At 44.8% G+C, this 20,291-nt stretch overlaps 1 long non-coding RNA gene across 1 annotated transcript in view; it reads right to left on the reverse strand.

Moving 5' to 3' along the window:
- LOC132210949 (uncharacterized) overlaps positions 1–20,291 on the reverse strand; it is a 153,762-nt gene that overhangs the window by 103,503 nt on the left and 29,968 nt on the right. Inside the window, exon 2 of the long non-coding RNA XR_009447203.1 lies at positions 1,042–1,104. This is a non-coding gene — a long non-coding RNA (uncharacterized LOC132210949). The remainder of the gene's footprint in view (positions 1–1,041; positions 1,105–20,291) is intronic.

Consider the following 20,291-nt stretch of genomic DNA (forward strand, 5'->3'; position numbering starts at 1 on the left):
TCTAAATATTGTCCAGTGCCCAGTAAAGATCATGGCTTGAACAGTTAATGGTTTCCTCACTCCACAGCCAATGGTTGATGTGCTGAGTCTTTCAGGTGATTTCTGTTCCTATTGGCAATGCAAGGCTGAATGGCGTCCAGCTCACCGGTTTATCACTCTTTATTAGCCTGAGCAACGGCACAACATTAAAAAAAGCTGGATCTATTAGCAATAATCCTGTATCCAGTGAAGTGTCAAAGACTGACCAACATCCCCACTTCTCCCTTCACGTATGTTAGCAACCAACGACACACTCCATCTGGAACTCGTGACTTACTGGCTCCCAACAACCTTGAACTGGTCTTTCCTGTGATTAGCCCATCCATTACTTCTGCTCCTGTTTCGTCTAACACTTGCAACATCTTCTTTGTGCAGAAAAAAACCAAAAGATAGTTCATTTTTTTTTTGCCATGACCTCTGCCTCTGCACTTCTATGTCTTTCCAGGCCCGACTTCCCATTCAGAAAGCTGCTATTTGCATTTGCATTACATTTAAATGCTTTCTACTTATTCTGCACTCCCCCACCCCCCCAGCCAGATTACCTTAGATCATATTCGATTTGGGTCAACCTTTGCTCTATGACCATCAAAAGCAAAGCCATCCTTCTAACCTACTTCGTTTCCCAGGTGAAGCCCATCTACGTAGCTGAAAATGTGACTTGAGCAACCAAAATGTCTACGAGAGAAAGAAAAAGCTAGAATTCGGCAGCTGACCATCGCAACAACATAAGAGAGACAGACACACGGATGGGAGGGGAAGAAAGAACAACAGAGAGGAGGGTAAGAAAGATATATTTTCCCCCTAACCACAGTCTGACCTACTTGAACCAAACAAAGTGTCATCAGGCAGAAATGCAAACACTTCTATTAACAACTTGTATTTAAGTCGAAAATAACACATCCCACATAAATCTTAACACAAGTTTGAAGTTGCATTCTGAACAATAACTGCCCCATTTTCTATTTCTCAACTCCACAAAGTTAAGCAAGAAATTACACGTACCTCAAAATTGCCTGTGAAGATTCTTGCACCTACATCCAGTGAAGCTGCACTGAGACCACAGACCTACAAGGCAAAGAAATATGTTACTGAAGAAGGGGGAAGAAACAAAAAATGGTTCTGAACATGTTCAGAGAATAAGGAGCTAAAAACTTGGCATTAGCTCCCTTCAAACAAGCCAAGGACAGGGTCACAGAGTCTGTCTCCATGTCATATGACTCATTGGTCCAACTAGCCTATGCTAACCATGTTCCCAAACTCAACTAGTCCCACCTGCCTACTCCTGGCTCATATCCATCCAAATCTTTGCTACTCAGGTGCTTTTCCAAATGCCTTTTAAATATTCTAACTGTACCCACATCCACCACTTCCTCTGGCAGTATATTCTACACACTTAATTTTTTTTTTGGGGGGGGGAAAAAAGAGTGGTCCCTCATATCCTTTTTAAAAATCACTCTTGTCAACTGAATAACGCTCCCCAGCTTTGAACTCCCCCACCCCAAAGGAAAAGGCCCTTAACTATTCACCTTATTGATTCCCAACATGATTTCATAAACCTAGTGAAGCTCACTCCTCAGTCTCTCACACTCCAGGTGCACAATGTCCCAGCAAGTAAAGCTCAAACTCTGCATTCCTGGCTGTCTTAGAACCGGTGAGGACATGTAACATGTTCACACAGAACATAAGAATGTGAACTTTCAGAAACTCCAAATCATGTTCCACTTTAAAGAAGTGCTATGTTCTACTCAAGGACTGGTCAGAATATGATGCCACCACTTCACAAGTTGACATGTCTTCACAAAAGTGAGAGAGCCACACACCCCCACCTTCATCAGTTTAATACTGCCAAGGAGTTAGACTAGGATTTTAATTGTCTAATTTTTCCTGGTAATAAACTTGCCTTTCTGCTAAGTTACTACATTCTTCAGTTTGCAGAGGTATTTTTTCCCCTCCCTCGAACTGGTCCGGATAGGCTAAGGAGAACGACCTAAAGTTCACATTTGGGCCAAGCAATTCCAATGGTGGGGTTGGCTACATCAGGGATTCTTCTGCATCCTGATATACACCTCCAGCCTCAATCTAGCCAGTGGAATATTGGGACCAGTGTGACCAAACTGCTTACAAAATATCATGATGTCCACACTAAAAAGAAACACTCAACCCTTGTTCCATGTAACTAAAATGGCCAAACAGCTACGCCGAGGTGAAACAAGTAACAGCAAATTCACTTCAAGATAAAGAGAAAACAGAGCCGCTTGGGCCATGTGTACAATGTTTGGTTTGTTTTAACGTTTGACTTGTTTTAATGTTTGTCTGAACATCTCAACATGGAAGTAAACCCAAACTCGTCGCATTTTATAGACTATCTACCGTGCATATCCTTTGATACAAGACTCAACTTCTTCCAGAAATGTGGATCCCTCTTGGCCATCCCTGTTTCAGCACCCCTCCCCGCGCAAACTGCACCCCCCCCAATAAGTCCCTGCCGCCAAAATGAAGCCAGTCCACACCATCCACCTTTGGCCAAACCCAATTTCACAGAATTCAAAACCCGGCCACAAACCCAGGATCAGCTGAAATTCAAGTCCCAATAATATCAGTTCAGAAAAAAAAAGGGTCACAGGACCCCAAACATGAACTCTGCTTTCTCGAAACAACTGGTACCAGACCTGCTGAGGTTTTCCATCGATTTCTGGTTTTGTTCCAATTAAGCTTCCTTTCCAATATTTACAATGCTGGGCTTGGGTGTGGCAGAACAAACCAAGTGAACAGTATTAACAAAAAAGGTCAACATCTTTTCTTAATATGCAATGAAAAAAGCTGAAGCCAACAGAAAAAACCCTAGACCTTACACTAAGTAATTTTTCAAAAACTGTTACAGAAAGAAAAATACACTTCCTTTAAAAAGACACCCAACTTTGAAGCCATGAAATGCAAATCATTCTGCAAAAAGGTGTTTAATAATGGATAATCTCAAGAATAAGACTGACTGAGCAACGTGAACAGCAGTGGATAAGCTCTAGTGCTCCACCTACAGGAGATTTACAGAATGCCTCTCCCCACAAACTCAGCAAGGAACAATACCCAGGCGTGCACTGAAGGGCACACTGACGAGATCGGGAATAAAGTGCTCTGGTAAGTGAGCAGCACACTTCAGACAGAAAAACAGGTCACAGAACCACTTGATTAGTGCAGGTAACAGCAACACAAGGCTAAACTTTGGGAGCTAACCCTACTGCGCGTTAAAACTGAAAACATCAAGAAAGTGCACAAAAGATGCTCAGTTTGCCAAATCTTTCTGTTCTCTCCCCAGTTAATAAGCCATAACTTTGGCTGCTATCCAGTACAATGAACGAGGTGACAAGGGCAGAATACAAAAAACTGTTAATACAGCTGCTTGAATCTGAATGCAGAGTTAAAATCCTGAAAGAGCAATGCAATAAGACGAGGAGAACCACAGGCTGGAGATTTGTACCATCTGCCCTCCCACACTAGTTGGGACAATAGGCAGATTGTGCATTGGACTTTGCAGTCATGTCTGTGACCCAGACTAAATGCAAGTCATCCTCAATCCAAAGGGACTGTCTAAGTGGTAGTCATACAGTCGAGCTTGGCCCACGGGCCTGTTTCTGTGTTGTACAGACCAGGCTAATCATCTTTTTAAATTCCGCATCCTCCAACTTCCACTTGATACTAGCAGGACAGTCAATCTGTCATACAAACTGCACACCTCAAACTGGAACTGGTTCACAATTGGGCCCTTCATTCTTTAGCATGTCAGTATTTGTGAACAACACCTAGAATCAATAGGAGCCCAAAAGATAACTAGCCCTTATTAGCAGATCCACTTCTCAACACAGGCAGAACCCATCAATTAAACAGGGGGCCAAGACAGAAATTACGTGCCAGGTCCAATCCAGATCCAATGCGATGCACCATTGCACAAGGTCTATGATTCCTCGAGTCACCATAGAATGTCATTCTAAAACAATGAACTATTCCTACGACTAACGCTCTTCAGGTGAGGAAGTAGAATACACAACAGGATAGTTGCATTCTGGCGCTATATGAAAATCACACAAGCACCGTGACAGGTGAAGTGACGGGGACAGAATCATGTTCCAGCCACAGGTAGGACAAGTTCATGTTTCACAAATAGCGTTCTCCTCTTCTTCAATTGCATTGCAGCCAATTCACATCAAAGAAACATTTTCCATCAGAGCTGCATACACTAAAGGCTGCATCCAAAGACACGAGCTCACAAAAAAAGCAACGAAACAGGACTGGGATCCAAGAAGCCTGCAATACTGCATTTTTACACAATTAGTACTTAGCGTTTGCTAGGTTGAACCACTGCAAGCCCAGACCTGAAGCAAAGGTCACCTTGGCAGGCAGCTCAAGGCCATCTACAAACAACAGATTTTCCCCTGGTTTCTTAATACACAATCCATTTCCATTGAAAGGGGGTTGTTTGAAGCAGGCGAGGGTGAGGCTGAGATGGAGGAGGGTGAGTTTGTATTCAGCAGTGAAGGGCATAACCTGCTGACCCATGCATATAGCTCGCAACTTGGCTACTTGCCTTCTTTAAAAAGGGATGGAGAGAAGCCAGGAATTCTGCAGGAAAATTGGGCAATTATCTCCTGGTTTGCACGTGGCACTGGTACCACTTGAATTAGTGAACTTCCCTCAGACTGCAAATTCTGAAGAAACACACTGCGTGCAAATACCCAAAAAGACAAAAGTCATCGAAAATGAGCTGAAAAACGTGAAAGCCAACTCCAGAAGTCAAATGATACTCTGAGTTTTCAGGTGGAAATCTGTCATAGCACCTTAAAGAAGAAAGCAAAGGCAGGAGGCACAGTATATCCATTAGCAACTGCTACCCACTAACTTCATGACGCATCATTCAGTAACAAAGCACTGTTCCTGTTATGTTTTTACTCCTCCTGGGACACCTTATCACAGACTTCTAGATAGTCAGAAAAAGTGTTGTTCTCAAGAAGTTGCCAAAAGGGAGCTGCCTCGTGCTGGTTCTCATTGCCGGAACAACACAACATGATCAGCCAAAGATTCTGTTATCACACTGCAGAGGGATCATAGAATCATACATACAGAAAAGACCCTTCAGGCAAAATGTATGCGACTACTGACACGAGTCCCACAGCCTCGAATGTTACAATACTTCATAAGCTCATCCAAGTCGTTGTTAAAAAGCTGGAAAGAAATTTCAGCTGAACGACCCCCTAGTCAGTGCATTCCAGAACACCACCACTCTCTTACTGAATCAGGGGTTCCTCAAATCATCTCTCTACCTTCTGCCTTGCACTGTAAAATTAGGTCCCCTTGTTACTGACCCATCCACTCAGGGCAACAGCTGGTTTCTTTTCACCATGTCCATGCCCTTCAATCTTAACAACTTGTAGGTCTCCCTCAACCTTCGCTCCTCTTGAAAAAAAACACGCATCTTGCGCTATTCAAGTCTTTACTCAGAGGGCAGAGATGCTCGATTCCAGGCTGCCTCCCCTCCAGTGCAATCGCATCTTTCCTGCAGCGCGGAGACTCAAACTGCGCACCGCACTTAGCTGTGGCCGAATCAAAAGTTCTGTATAGCTCTAAAGTGGTCTTCCAGCTCTTCTAATGCGAAGCTTCTCGTGCAGCGAGACACCAGGGAATTGGAGGGTTGGAGCAGGTCAGCACATAGCAACACAAGCTGTCAACACATGCCTTGGCCAACCGCACTGGCTGCATTTTAAACAGTGCGTCACAAATCGTACAGAAACAAATGTCTTTGTGCAGGAGGCAACCGAGTCACTCCAAGGGCTGTGGAATTGATAAACTCTTGCACAATCTTGGAAGACAACACTCAATACAAACACAAAGTAGTCGGTCGATTAGAAGAGAGAAACTGAAAGATTACTGGGAAACAGGTAACCTGATGATCCCTTTGGCAGTTTTGGTTACAGCTAATGGCACAGCATCCTGGCTCCAAGAGCTGTTAGGACACAGTCCAACCATCCTACAGTGGTGTATCTGTCTGAAGTCGTGCTCCTGGTTTGCACTAACACCAAAGCAGTTGCAGCTTCAACCAAACACCATGATAACCACACCATGTGCCACTGACAAATCTCTGTAATGACTCTGAAACACGAAGAACTGCCAATGCTAGAGTCAGAGATAACACAGTGTGGAGCTGGAGAAACACAGGAAGCCAGGCAGCATCCAGGGAGTGGGAAGGCTGAAGTTTCAGGCAGGAACCCTTCTTCAGGAAAGTTTCAAAAAGACTTGTGAAGAGTCCTGACCCTAAATATCAGCCTTCCAGCTCATCTGCTGCTGCCAGACCTACTCTGTTGCTCCAGCTCCACACTGTTATATTTGTACATTTATATTTGACACTGGATTTGGTTTCTAAGCTCAGGAACATTTTGAAGTTACCACGTGTAGGTGTTTCTTTTCGAAGAAAAGTATGGATCACCTAAGAGAGGCCCAGTGCAGTAGCTTACCAAGACAGATCTATTTCCCTTTCACAAGGTAATTATAATTTCAGCTCTGAAATTAAAAATGCCATCAACATGATAGTCCTCCCGAGGTTCATGTCACTGACAAAGCATCAAAAGATCTTATTAGTAAACTACGACAATGGAGAGAGATTGGGGATTGTCTCACCTAACTGGGTTGAAACGTATGCTAACAAGAATAAGCACAATAGTTCCGCAGCGTTGTCAAGTATGAATTCACAAGTAGGGTAGCGATCTAGGAATGCAAGTACACAAAGTTACTCAAAAGGTTGTTGCCCAAGTTAACAAAGCCAGAAAAAAAGCAAACAAACCAAACAGTGGGTTTTATTCATCAAAAAGGAGAGATTTGGTAAACTAGAAAATGTGCACTAAATGTTCCGACTGAAACACACACTCAGATTATTCTTGAACTTCTGTTTACATTCTGGTCACCATGTTTATACAGAGATGAGGGGCATTGGAGAAGGCGCTTTAAACAGATGTACAAAAGGACAGCGCCAGCAAACGTGAGGTTACAGCCAAGGGCAGGCAGGCTGTGATGCTCCTCTGACAAAGTCAAATCCGAGGTGGAACAGCAATTTTAAAATATATTAGAAAATCAACAAGAGTGTTTCCATTTCTGACAGAGCACCGGAAACAAGAGGTCAATGAAGACAGTCACCTACAAAATAAAAGAGAATTGAAAAGATAGGTCTTAAATTGGAGAGAGTGGTCAACTGAAGTAGAGAGCATACAATCGTGTAGATACGGGGGATAAGGGAATGGTGAAGCTGGGCAAGGGTTTAGATGAGGGCGGCAAGAACAGGCGCTGTAGCAAAGTGGGAAGATGAATTGTTTGCTTGTTACATGAAATGATAACGTGACTGACATGAACAGAACACAAGAGCTGAGCAAGACAGAGAGCCGAAGAGCTGTATTCTGTACACTGCAAGCAATCCCCAGGTTCCACTCAGACACACAAGCGAGTTAAGAGTGTGCAAGTCAGAACATAATACAGCAGAGCATAAAATGGCCATTTGGAAATGTAAGCAAACGTTGGCATGGCAGATCATTGAAATTAAAATGGGATGTGGTTTGCAAATTGTTGATGGCTGCCCGGATCATGTAAACATGGAGTTTACAGGATACCCAAGTGAGGACAAACCAGGGAGATTGCAAGTGTCCTCAGACAGTGTGACCTTTAAGTACATATGTTGACACCTAACACCCTAGGGAACTACACCATTGGAGAATCCATGATGTTATAAACAGCTGCCAGAGACTGTAGGAGAAGAACAACTCAGCGATCCACTGTTAGTGCAGAGCTTTGTCAAAATAGGACGGGAAAGGTTGAAGTGTCAGCATGAATTGACTGGGCTGAATGGTCTGTTGTTTTGCTTTGAAGTCTACATTACATTGCTACGCCTTGCATACAAACCTGTTAACGTGTGACAGCTGCGGTCTAATAGTTTTCTAGTGACCCAGTTACAAAAGTTGAAATAAACAGCTCTATTTGACACCAAGCACATACTTCAGCTGTTTCTTGCTAGGTTCACTGACTGCTGGGTATTTTTTCTTTAAATTTACTGTTTATCTTTTTCATTATTCAACACACTCCCACCTTTATCCTTGAGGCTGCAGTATAAAATGAAAACCTGTTAACAGCTGAATTATCTTGTTCTCAACATGTGACTGCTGCTTTGCCAGATCCCACCTGGTAAAAATTATACAACTGCTGCCTTGTGCTTCAGCTTGTTCTTGTGCGCATCTCAAAGCAGGCTCATTGAAGTAACAACATAACAGCATCTGAAAAGAACAAGATGCACGCACCACAAACAAAACATCCAAAGTTTTCGGGACCAAAACAAAAACACCCACATGCATTCAGCATTGAACAGAACTGTACGATCAAGCTTCATTGAAAAAAGGTGCAGATTCTGTATCTCAGAACATAAAACCTGCATTGTTTAATTGGGATTTTGCGTGAACCGGCGTGGTGGAATGTTGTTCAAATTTTTACATGACCGCATCACCATCCCTTTCAACAGAGGACCATTTGCAAATTCAGGGATAGTTTGCCAAGGCAAATCTGAACCACACACACACACACACAGATCCAGAACACAAATCATGTCTAACGATACCAAGAGGCTTGAAGGGCCGAATGATCTCATGCTCCAAATTCGACTACTCGTAAAAATGCTCAAGAATCCTCACAACCCAAGTCACTCAAGGTGACTTACACACAAATCACTAACTTTCTCAGCACATGCCAATACAGTTCGGTAAGCTTGACGCAATCATAGTCAAAAACAAAACCCATCTAGAATTAAATACAACATAATCCTCAAAATTAATGCTGCCATATTTGTTTTCCTGATCAAGCTACCGTAGTGTAACAACACAAACCACTTTTAAATGAACTACAGTCGACGACACGCACAATTAAAATTCCTGTCCGTACAAGTGACGGCCTCAATTCATGGAAACCATGTAAACAAAGTTGAATACGCATTGTATTCTGAAACTTTCACCCTCAATGTTTCCATGAAGCTGGGAAGTGGAAGAAGGATAAAAAGTTTGCATGGTGGAGAAGTTTAAGAGACAAAAGTAATGAACAGCTGAGCCAGGCAGTATCAGAATTGTGTCAAGAGGCTCAGGCTTCATAAAGTTTTTAAATGAGCAAAGTATGAACCTGCACAGTACAAGATGAGCGTTGACTCTTCCAGAGCCGCCATGTTACACCAAACTCCACCCAACCTGACAACGGCATGCAGTCCCTGTGCAGGAAGTGGAATTCTACACCAAAAAGTGACCAAAGGACGCAGATGTGTTCTCTCCTGCTCCCGAGTGGCCTTAATAGCTGCTTCATGTAAACTGTGCTTATTGGTGACATGCAATAAACTAGCTGGTGGTAGAAGGCGAGCATCTCTAGTCTTCACACTCCCCACGCCGTAAACGCAGCCTGGTGAAAGCAGGGTGTAGAGCAAGATGAACACAGCAAAACAAGCAGCAGAGAAGCAGGAAAGCCGATGTTTTGGGCCTAGACCCCTTCTTCACAAATGCCTTCAGTAATATACCCAAAACGAAGTCCACGTTCTGGCAGGGATGGCATGCGACAAATTACACAGTTTAAGTGGCACTGAAGCAGCTGGGTATTTTGTGGACCTTCTAGTCTTAGCTGGGGAAAGCTCAAATATGCAACTGAGGTGTGAAGGATGGTTTGTGCTGTCGCTGCCAAACTGTCATTATTTCAGTTTGTATTACAGGGACTGGTAAATTAACTTCCGACAGTTGGTTATCCTTGTGCATGACTTCGTGGACGATGTCACCTGAGCAACCTCCAGTTTTACCCACCCTCATCAAAAGACCTTCATTTACAGAGCAGCATCCAGAACCACCTAAACCCTGTCAAATGCCCTCCGACCAGGATACACCCGATGTCCATTTGTCGTCATAAAGGAATCACAGCAGCACACAGCTGGACTGGTGAGCCTAAACAAAATATCTGCCTGGGGACCCAATGACTCCGCCCCCAAATGGAGTTCTTGTTCAGCAAGGTGAAAGGGACCTCCCTGATTCAACAGGCAATGCTGTGCCCTGCCGTCTTGGGCCACAAACTGCTTGCCAAATCTGTGAAGTGCTCAACCTGTCCGAGGAGGACAATAATGCTTGGCAGCATGACCCCTGAGCAAGGATGGTCACAAGTGCAAAACCAGAGCTCCCAGGTATCAGTGACTGCTAACTCCGGACTCTGACAACACAGCTGGGGGGCACAATCAGACTCAAAAAGACCAAGGAAACTGCTCCAGCGTATGCCGAGCTACAGCCAAAAAGTAAGAAGGAGTTCCACAACGTGCAAACGCTGCACAGACCGTTGGCCGAGGTTGGCATCAAACCTGGGGCGATGTGCGACAGCAGTGCTAACTACGGAGCCATTGTCACTGTCGTTCTAAGAGAACCAGAGCGATTGTTGCAATATCAAACTGGGCAAACGCTTGGCCTTCCTTCCATAAACAGCAGGTTTCTCCAAATTACTTGATGACCACATCACCAGCAAATTTGTCTTTACTTGCTTGATGCATTTGCGATGCTGAAGGTTTGATTTACTGCGCAATTTAGCCACTCCAGAAGTACTGCCAATTTTAACAAATGTCATGCGAACAAAAACTGAGTAAAACACTTCAACTTCATATTTTAAAATATGAAAAACTTTCCCAGATTTCAACAGGAACCAAAAGTATGCTGAGTGCAAATTAAACCGAGTAGTTGAACAGACTCAGAGTAGCCACAACTCTACCGCGCAGTCTGGGATTATCTCGGATAAAAAAAGATGCACAAACAAGAAAAACAAACATGTATTCAACTGCTGTTCAGAAGTTTCACAAAATAATCATAGGAAGAGGTGCTATGAAAATGACTGTAAAAGGGTGTCACTGAGTCATCAGGTGAAGATGCTAACTTCTACATATATAGGTACAGTGCGTGAGCAACACAGTAACCTCTAGCTCAAATCCACATCAGATTAGGCCGGAATCCCGTCAATTCAGTTTGGAAACTCTGGTTTCCTGACCCGCCAATAGAGATGCGCTCCTTTCGTCCTGACCTGCTGACAGCGACACACTCACTCAGTTCTGATCAGGTGACAGCGATGTGCTCCCTCAGTCCTGCCCCACTGACGAGGAAGCACTCCCGCAGCCCTGACCCCCTCAGAGCGATGCTCTCCCTCGGTCCTGGCCAGCTGACAACCTTTCCCCTCAATACAGACCCGCTCACTGCCTCGCACTCCCTCAGTCCTGACCCATTAACAGGTGACCTTCTCCCTCAGTCTGTCTGGCTGACAGTGATGTGCTCCCTCAATCCTGACCCGCTGACAACAATCTTTGTCAACCACAATACAGACCCGGGCACAGCTACGCACTCCATCAGTCCTGACCCTCTTACAGCAACATGCTCCCTCAGTCCTGACCCACTGACAGTGATGCGCTCCAGCAGTACTGACCTGCAGACCGCGATGCGATCCCTCAGTCCTGACACGCTATCAGTAACATGCTCCTTCAGTCCTGACCCGCTGACAGTGACTCGCTCCCTCATTTCTGACCCTGGTTGGGTGGGACAAGGTCAAGGAGCACACAAGATTAGGGGGACAAACTGGTATATGACGCACATCACTAATCCGATACACGTTGGCAATGCTAGTTGTACTGCGACGATTAACTGGTTAACAATGCACCTGACAAAAATGTTCAGCTCGCTGGATTTGAGACACTGCCTGTAAACAGGAAGACAGTGGGATCAGCAAATGTAGCTCGAGCAGCAGCTTTGCCTGCACTGCCACCTTGTACTGAGATGATCTTACAGCATCAACTCTACATGCAGAGATTGGTCATAACTTCATGGCTTTTCAGTCTGTGCTGCTCCAAGTTTCACAGACAGCCTTTGTCTTATTCAACTCTCTAAGTGGCTGTCCTGAAGGTATACACACAGATTGTTGCAATTTCTTTTTGGTACACTTTTGAAATCATCCTCTCACCAGTGAGAAATATGTTAATACAGAGGGCTCCAGGACCGCTAGTTCAAAGCTGGGTGAGTCAGGGTGAAGATACTGCTCTCAGAAATAACAGCAGGCCATTCACAGCCAACTTAAACAAGGAGGACGTTTCCCCCACCCCCAGTTGCAAAGATGGTCAAAAATCGGTCTTCCCTACCCAGAGAGGAGTGGCGATCAAGACAGACTCTGTTCAATGAGACACACAGGTACACAATGACTGACAGATTCCAGATATTGAAGAGAGAGATGAAAAGGGATAAAAGGAATAGTGCAGGAAAATGTTGGGAGATCAGCCATATCTAGTTGGATGCTAAAGGCAGGTTCGATGGGCTGAATGGAATCTTACGATACCATGCCTCATGCTCCTATTTATAGGCTGCTTTCAGCACCAAGTGCCATTTCTTCACGAACTCCCCAATGACTTCCAGCAGCCCAATGCACTGAGGCATCCTCCAGCATATCGATAAACCACTCCATGACATCACTTGGTACTGATGTACTTGTTGCCAATAACGTCTCACTTGCACTCCAAACCGCTGTGTTCAGCTACCCGAGGCCAACATCTGCAAGCTGCAGGCAAACTGTCCAGCTGGTTCCAATCTGCAGCACTCTTCTGGACTTCAATCACACCTGCACATAAAACATTTCATACTAACACTGCGACACTAGCAATCATGCAATTTGCAGGAGGGGAAGACAAAGCCTAGATTCAAAACTAGTGAAGCACTTCCATGATGTACAAGGCCAACAAGACAAATCAAGGCACTGGATTTCTCAGACCATTAAGTCCATTTTGGTTTTCCCAAATGCAAACATGCCTAATCTCACACTAACAATGGGCAAGTCTTGTTGGGCTTGGGCAAAGTAAATCAAGATAGCACACTTCAACACTATTTCCAAAGAGGTTTTTATTGTACATTTTAAATGTTGTGCTGTCGTTAAAAAAAAAGACAGATTTTACTTTGGTGTCTTCTTGTTGAATTCTTTCTTGTGGCTTCAATGTTATGTTCCTCCCAAGTCTGTTGCTAAAGTTTGATTCAGGTTAAAAAGGTTGAGCAAACAATATTCTGGCAACAATCAACCTTGCGCAAATAGCATTTCAAATGGTCATCCCCACATGAACACGAAAGAAAATGGAATTCAGCCTGCTGCACCCATTCGTGTAAACAAACATGCACAACTCAGTTATGCTCAGAATATTCATTCGTCCCAAGCAGCAATGCCACAAGACAAAGTTGTCAAGACTCTCAAGACCCTAATGTGAATTTCAAGCTGTGCCTGAGTGGAGAGGGAGAGAATGCATTTTCTCACACGCTCAAACGAAGTCAAGTACCGTTTTTTTTAGAAAAGGTAAAGAAGCAAGGAGGTAGATACATCCTGGAAAGGACAAAAAACACAGTTAAAACGAAATGCAATTTCTACTCCGGTCACCTCTTGCCGATTCTGACTGCCAGCCATCTCACCTCACTGGCCTCAAAATCCTCCTACCAATCAGCAAATCTGTCCCAGCCTTTCCTCCTCCTCAGATCTGTGATCTGTTCCAAACTGACATGGCTGCTCACACAACACTGACTTTCCCAATCTGTTCCATTGCTTCTTTCCACCAGGCTGCTGGTAACGTCTTTTTCACCTTTTTAATGACTACTTCACTCCAGCTCTAACGGTTTCCTTCAACCTTAACCACTTTGTTACAGGGAGCTCGCAAGCATCATTCTGATAGGTTTCCACTTCTCCTGTACACTCATTTCAAGAAGATCACAAGCTGTGAAATATCGTGGGATGTTGTTCCATTAAAAAGATGATGCATATATCTACTTCGATATGCTGTTCTGGACAACACAGTCAGGAGGAAAAATAGCCAAAGTATTGGACGAATTTCCTGCTGTTCAAAACAATTCACAGACTGCAGACCATCCATCTGATCACGAGGGAAAGAAGACACAGATCCCATCTGAAAGGCAGCACATGCAGAAACATTGCCAGCGAACTGCATCAGGAAGCTCTGCTGGACTGTGTCAATGCGAGTTGCAGATGGACAATGTGGGCACCATCTTCAGACTCCAAAGACCAGACACTTCAAGAGGAGGCACGAAGAGACAAAAAAAAAAACAGCACAGTAGCTCTGTAATTAGCACTGCTGCCTCACAGCGCCAGGGGCCCAGGTTCAATTCCAGCCTCGGGCAGCTGCCTGTGTAGAGTTTGCACATTCTCCCTCAGTCTGCGTGGGTTTCCCCCGGGTGCTCTGGTTTTATTCCCCCAACACAGTGCAAAGACACGCAGGCTAGGTGGACGGACCATGCTACATTGCCCATAGTGCAGAGGGATGTGTAGATTAGGTGGGTTATAGGGTGATGGGTCTGAGTGGGATGTCCATTGGGTCAGAGTGGACTTGTTGGGCCGAAGGGCCTGTTTCCACACGGCAGGGGTCCTAAGAAACTTCTATGGAACCTTTTAAGTCAACCCTGCCATTCAATTTGATCACAGCTAGGAGTAAGCTTCAACTCCATTTAGCCACATTAAACAGGCCTTCATTCATGGTTGGCAGGATGGTTTTGGTTAGAATGCCGCCACTGCTGACATCTCCCACTCTGTGGCAAAAAGTGCTTCCCAGTTTGCCTTGAATGACTTCTCCTTGTTCAATTCCAAGAAAAGAAACAGTTGCTCCTCTGTTGCCGGTTCAAGACCTCTGCATTTTAAAGCAGATCACATTATCTTTAAAACCTTCCAGCACCCATGGAACAGGCAAATATTTCTCTAAACCTAACACAACCGTTCCGGCGTTCCATCACTGTGACTTCACCAAGGCTAATAATATCCGTCCTACCAAGTGCTGCCCAAAAATTTAAGGAAACCCTCCAGGTGACACACACACACACACACACACAGTCTGTCTGAGCAGGGACTAGAACACAAGGGCAGTCATTTTAGCTTAAGGTCCTCCAAGTCCAGGGGCTGAGCACAGCAGCCAGGCAACAAAATGGACTGGCAGGCAAAGACTGCCTCAGGTCTGAGACAGTGACCACACTAGGGAAGGAGCCCGTCAGCAACTCACAGCTTGAGAAACAGGGTTCAATGCAAGAAACAGTTCAGAAAAGTGGCCTTCAAAACAGAGTCAGGTCAGCAGGGCAGGTACAGCGTCATTAGGCTGTCTGGCTCTAACAGAGATAATGGCCAGTTAAAGCTGTTACAGGGGTTCGAGAGCACAGAATTTGTCTATCAGCGAGAGAAAAAAAAAAGAGAATGACCTCTGCATTGCCACTGCTTTGTCTGAGGAAGTTACTGCTCCAAGAAAGATTGCCAGAACAGCAATCTGACAGCACAGCGGTCAGACAATGTGTGGAAAAAGCAACCGTCAAACTAACTCGTGACCAGGATGTACAGTAAAATAACCACAAGGAAGTGGAATTTCAAAAAAAAAACAGCAGTACAGCTGACCTCAAAACAGCTGGCAATGTTACCCACTCACTAAATGACCCGAGCGCACACTGTGAAGTCTTCCCTCACAGAGAGGATATAAATAAGCGTTTAAAAAAAATGGATGGCTGCACCGTTCATACATAAAAAGGTATCACCAGTACCATCCTTAAAATGCTTTAAAACAAAACATTGTAAAAAGGCTCCTCACAGGGCTCTGAAACTAGAAACAAACAAACATTGTGCAATCACCACGTCATGTCGAAGACCAGTGTTTTTCAACCAATTTTCAAAGCCAAAAAAGGTTAAGGGGTTGACTTTAACATGATGCATCTTTGCAGGGTTGCTTTGCTTTTAAGTTCACTTTTGGGCCCAATTCAAACTGGATTGCAATGAGTCACCACCACTGGCCAGGTACCACATGTACACCCTTGTGAGAATCAGCGACTTGAGCTCAACTCTTGTAGACGAATAGTAGCAGGTGACCAAAGCACAAATAATATTTGCAAGGGGTGAAATCCATGACATACTTCTGGACTTCTGTTCTTTCCCCAGCTCGGGTGAACCATTTCAGACCAACGTTGGTGGCACCCCCACTTGCTACTTCCCTGATCCCTCCTTCATACCATCCCTTTCCTAAACCTTGGTCACAGCAAGAGTCCAGGAGCCAAACTGACAACAGGGACAGCTACTACAGGGACAGAGGGGAGATCTGGTTTGTGGGAGCAAATGTGAAATATGCAGAGTTAAGCTTGTGTTTTGGTCCCCTGTCAGGAGTCAACAGGTACATGGGAATGCCTTGTATTCTGTATATTGTCATATTATACATCATCGCAACCTGAATGGCACAACGTAGACACCAATGTTGCTGGACGTATTCGGACCCGTGCCTCGGCGTGTGTGTGTGTGTGTGTGTGTGTGTGTGTGTGTGTGTGTGTGTGTGTGTGTGTGTGTGTGTGTGTCAGAAATCATGTGCAAATGCCACAAGGCCACTCCCAAAGCGAGATACTGGGAACTGCAGATGCTGGAGAATCCAAGACAACAAAGTGTGGAGCTGGATGAACACAGCAGGCCAAGTAGCATCTCAGGAGTACAAAAGCTGACGTTTCGGGCCCAGACCCTTCATCAGAGGCATCTCAAAGCAAGACAACTAGTGGTGGTTTCATGTAAGGGTCACAGGTTGAGGAGGATGATCCCCTCATGGTAACCTTAGCTGTGTTTGCAAATGGAACCCTCAATGGCAGCACCACAAACCAGTTATCTAGCCGAGTGAACCTTGAAATGAACACCAAGATTATACTTCGGTTCTGACACCTTGAGGCTTTCAGCACTGAATAGCCATGGTCAAATTTAACCTAAGGCCCGCAAAAAAAATTACTTTTTATTAAATCACAAGACCAATCTTGGCACATATTGGACTGGTACTCAAGCATATGCATGCCCTCTGCACGGCCCTTCCGTCAACCTGGCCCCTTCCAATTTAACCCCTTCACTCTGCCATCACATCAGAGAGCGAGAGCAAGAACGTGAGATTCCCACACCCTCATCCCAAGTCAATTCTTCACATTCACCCGATACAGACCAATCCGTTCCCACAGCTGACAGAGGGGTTAAAAGTTTGGTTCGACAGAGTCCACGCACGTCCTTTTCTCAGCAGAGTCTCATTCCAACCCTCATACTCCTAAACCTGAAACAGTGACGAGATATTTCACAGGCACGGCCAAATTCAATTTTCACACTATTATTGATATTTCATTACAGCACCACGGCTAACAGACCAGATAGTTTCTCCAACAGTTCCTGATTTCTGTACCTCATCACCTGCATTTTTTTAAAAACTTCTATTAAATCACTGTTCAGAGGCACAGCATTAATAAAAACTGAAGGGTAGCAAAGTGGGAGTGGATTAAATTCAAATGGGGGAAAATAATGTACTCCACCCTTGCACTGCCCACTACTTTCCCAGTTTTGATTTTTGTTTTAAAACATGACCTCGTGCTCAGAGTGCTATAGCACGTAGAAGTGGCTAGCTTGCCTCACGACCAAACCTCCTGTGATTGTTTTCCACCACTGACCACTAAATTACCATTTATCACCATTACATGACCCATGGTTTCAAGTGTCCAGTTTACATGCATAGCCCATTGATGGGCAGCACAGTGGCTCAGTGGTTAGCACTGCTGCCTCACAGTGCCAGGGACCCGGGTTCGAGTGCACCCTCTGGCGACTGTGCAAGCACAAAGGCACACTCGCCACGTCTGCGTGGGTTTCCTCCCGCAATCCAAAGATGTGCGGGTGAGGTGGTTGGCTGCACTAAATTACCCATAGTGTGCATGGTGGTCTGCATTAGGTGGGTTATCGGGAGGTGGGTCTGGATGGGATGCTCTGTGGGTCAGTATGGACTTATTGGGCCTTAGGGATTCTACGATCTACAAAAGGCAAGACAGACGAAAGCGGAGGGGGCCAGCTAAATCGAAATGGACTTGGTAGGGGAAGATAAAGCACTCTACCCCTGCAGTACCCAAATCTTGTCACCAATTCTCCCTTCATTAACCTATAACCATTGCCCGCTCCTTCATTTCAGGTGGACTCAGGTACATTTGCCAGGCCGTACGAGACGACCGAAGCAGACTTGCAAAATTGGCTGTCAACACGGGTAGACAGATGGACGAACCAGCTGTGATTCAGGGGCAGCCAGGCATACAACCCCCCCAACGAGGCCAACCTGCTGCCTTGCCAATCAAAAGCAATGAATCTGACAGATGGATCATACCAGAGACCTGCATGACACAGACAGCTATCGCACATATTTATCAATTAAAAACGGCTTCCAGTGCAAAAAAAACCTCAGTGTACTCAACCACGCTCAAAAACAAAAAAAGGGAGTTGCATGTTGGTGGCATCCAAACTACACACAGTGGCACTAAAACTGGAATCCTTCAAAGACGATCAGTTCTGCAATAATTCAATTTCAAAACAAGGTCATTGGGGTCATTTAAGAGACTGCTGGACATGCATATGGTCACAGAAATTTGAGGGTGCATACATGAGAATCAATGGTCGGCACAACATTGTGGGCTGAAGGGCCTGTTCTGTGCTGTACTGTTCTATGTTCTATGTTCTAAAACATATTCCTAATTTAAGCCCACATTTACCGCAAATCACCAAAGCCACTAAAAATTTGGCCTGGATGCTATGGACTCATAGGGGCAGCAGCAGTAAAAGCGCCAGCATTCACAGTCATTCAAGCTATCAAACTGGCAGCATTCGGGTACTGCAGCTAAACATGTTTCTGGCAGCACTTCTACGACCATGACCATGGAGCTATTGCTTCTTGTTGTTCAAAACCCAACCAGTTCATGCATTACTTGGTTGGGAAAGGTTAGTGCTGTCCTTACTTGGTATGATCCACGTGGCCCCGGCACACAGTGACCTGTCTGAGTCTCACTTATCCTCTGCAATGGGCCAGTTACCCACTCACTAGCATCAGTTGCTACAAAGTCTCAGGAAAAAAAAATTAACACCTTATAGACCACCTGGCATTGAGCAAATCACCAGAAAGAACAAGCACAAATGGTAAACACAGTCTGGCATGGCCTTCCTTGCAAACATCTGAGGTTTGTGCCAAAAACTGGGAGAACTGTCTCTCGCTTCTTAGGAAGCGTCACCAGACCAGAAACATTAACTCTGTTTTCTCCATCACAGAGGCTGCCAGACCTGCTGAGCTTTTCCAACAACTTTGGTTTTGTGGTCTCTCAGACGAGTCAAGCAACAGCCTGACTTAGAGATACTAGAAGAATCATACCTCCCAAGTCCCAAACTCCACCATCACAATCCCTGGTTACGTTTTGTTTTTCCATGGCAACCACCATCTGAAGGAAACGCAGCGAGATTCTGACTGATATGGTCCAGTCCTATCAGGATCTCGCTGCAAGACTGGGTCTGTGGCAGATGCTGCTAACATCATCCTCAGCAATCTGCCTGCTGCAGACACATGGTGTCCATGACGTTTATGGTAACAATACACAGTCTTCGTGGAGACAAATTCCCGTCTTCTCATTGAAACTACACTGTATTGTGGTGCATGGCAACATCTGCGTGAAAAATGGGAGACACTTTGAGGAGAAAAAAAAAAAATCAAGACTGGGCACGAGACTCTGTCGGCCATCACCAGCAGATCCAAACTCGACACCCTCCTCCCAAATCCCCAACTAACTCGACATCCAGACAAGCAACTGTAATTGCCATTCCTTCAACACTTTTGGTCAATATCCTTCAACTTCCTACCTCACAGCATTGCGGATCTATCTACAGGAAAGGGACTACAATAAGTTCAAGGCAGAAACTTGCCCACACCCTCAACGGCAACTAGGGATGAGCAACAGTTGCTGATCTAGTTCAGGGACACTTATAATCCCATGAATCAAAACAAAATAAAAAAGCTAAATTACAAAGAAAAAAAGCACTAGAAGTTTCAGTAGTAATAACTACTCTTGGAGAGAAGTAGCAAATGAGCCAACTCAAAGTTCACCAAGACATGAATGATGATTGATAGAATTTGACGGGATTTCCCCCTTGAACGCTTCAACTCACACCTGGGAAATTTTAAAAGAAAAAAGGGGGAAGTGGGGGTGAACCAGGAAGTGACAGGGGATTTTCTTCTTATGCGGCTGAAAGTGATATTGGTAACAAAACCAAATTTCATTTTTAAAAGAGGCAAAATGCTCTAAAAAGGGAAAGTGGCAACATGTTACAGTAATCATCTTCAGAACTTATGGGAAGAACATGAAATT

This window comes from Stegostoma tigrinum, chromosome 25 (assembly GCF_030684315.1).
Source record: "Stegostoma tigrinum isolate sSteTig4 chromosome 25, sSteTig4.hap1, whole genome shotgun sequence".
Taxonomy (NCBI): Eukaryota; Metazoa; Chordata; class Chondrichthyes; order Orectolobiformes; family Stegostomatidae; genus Stegostoma; species Stegostoma tigrinum.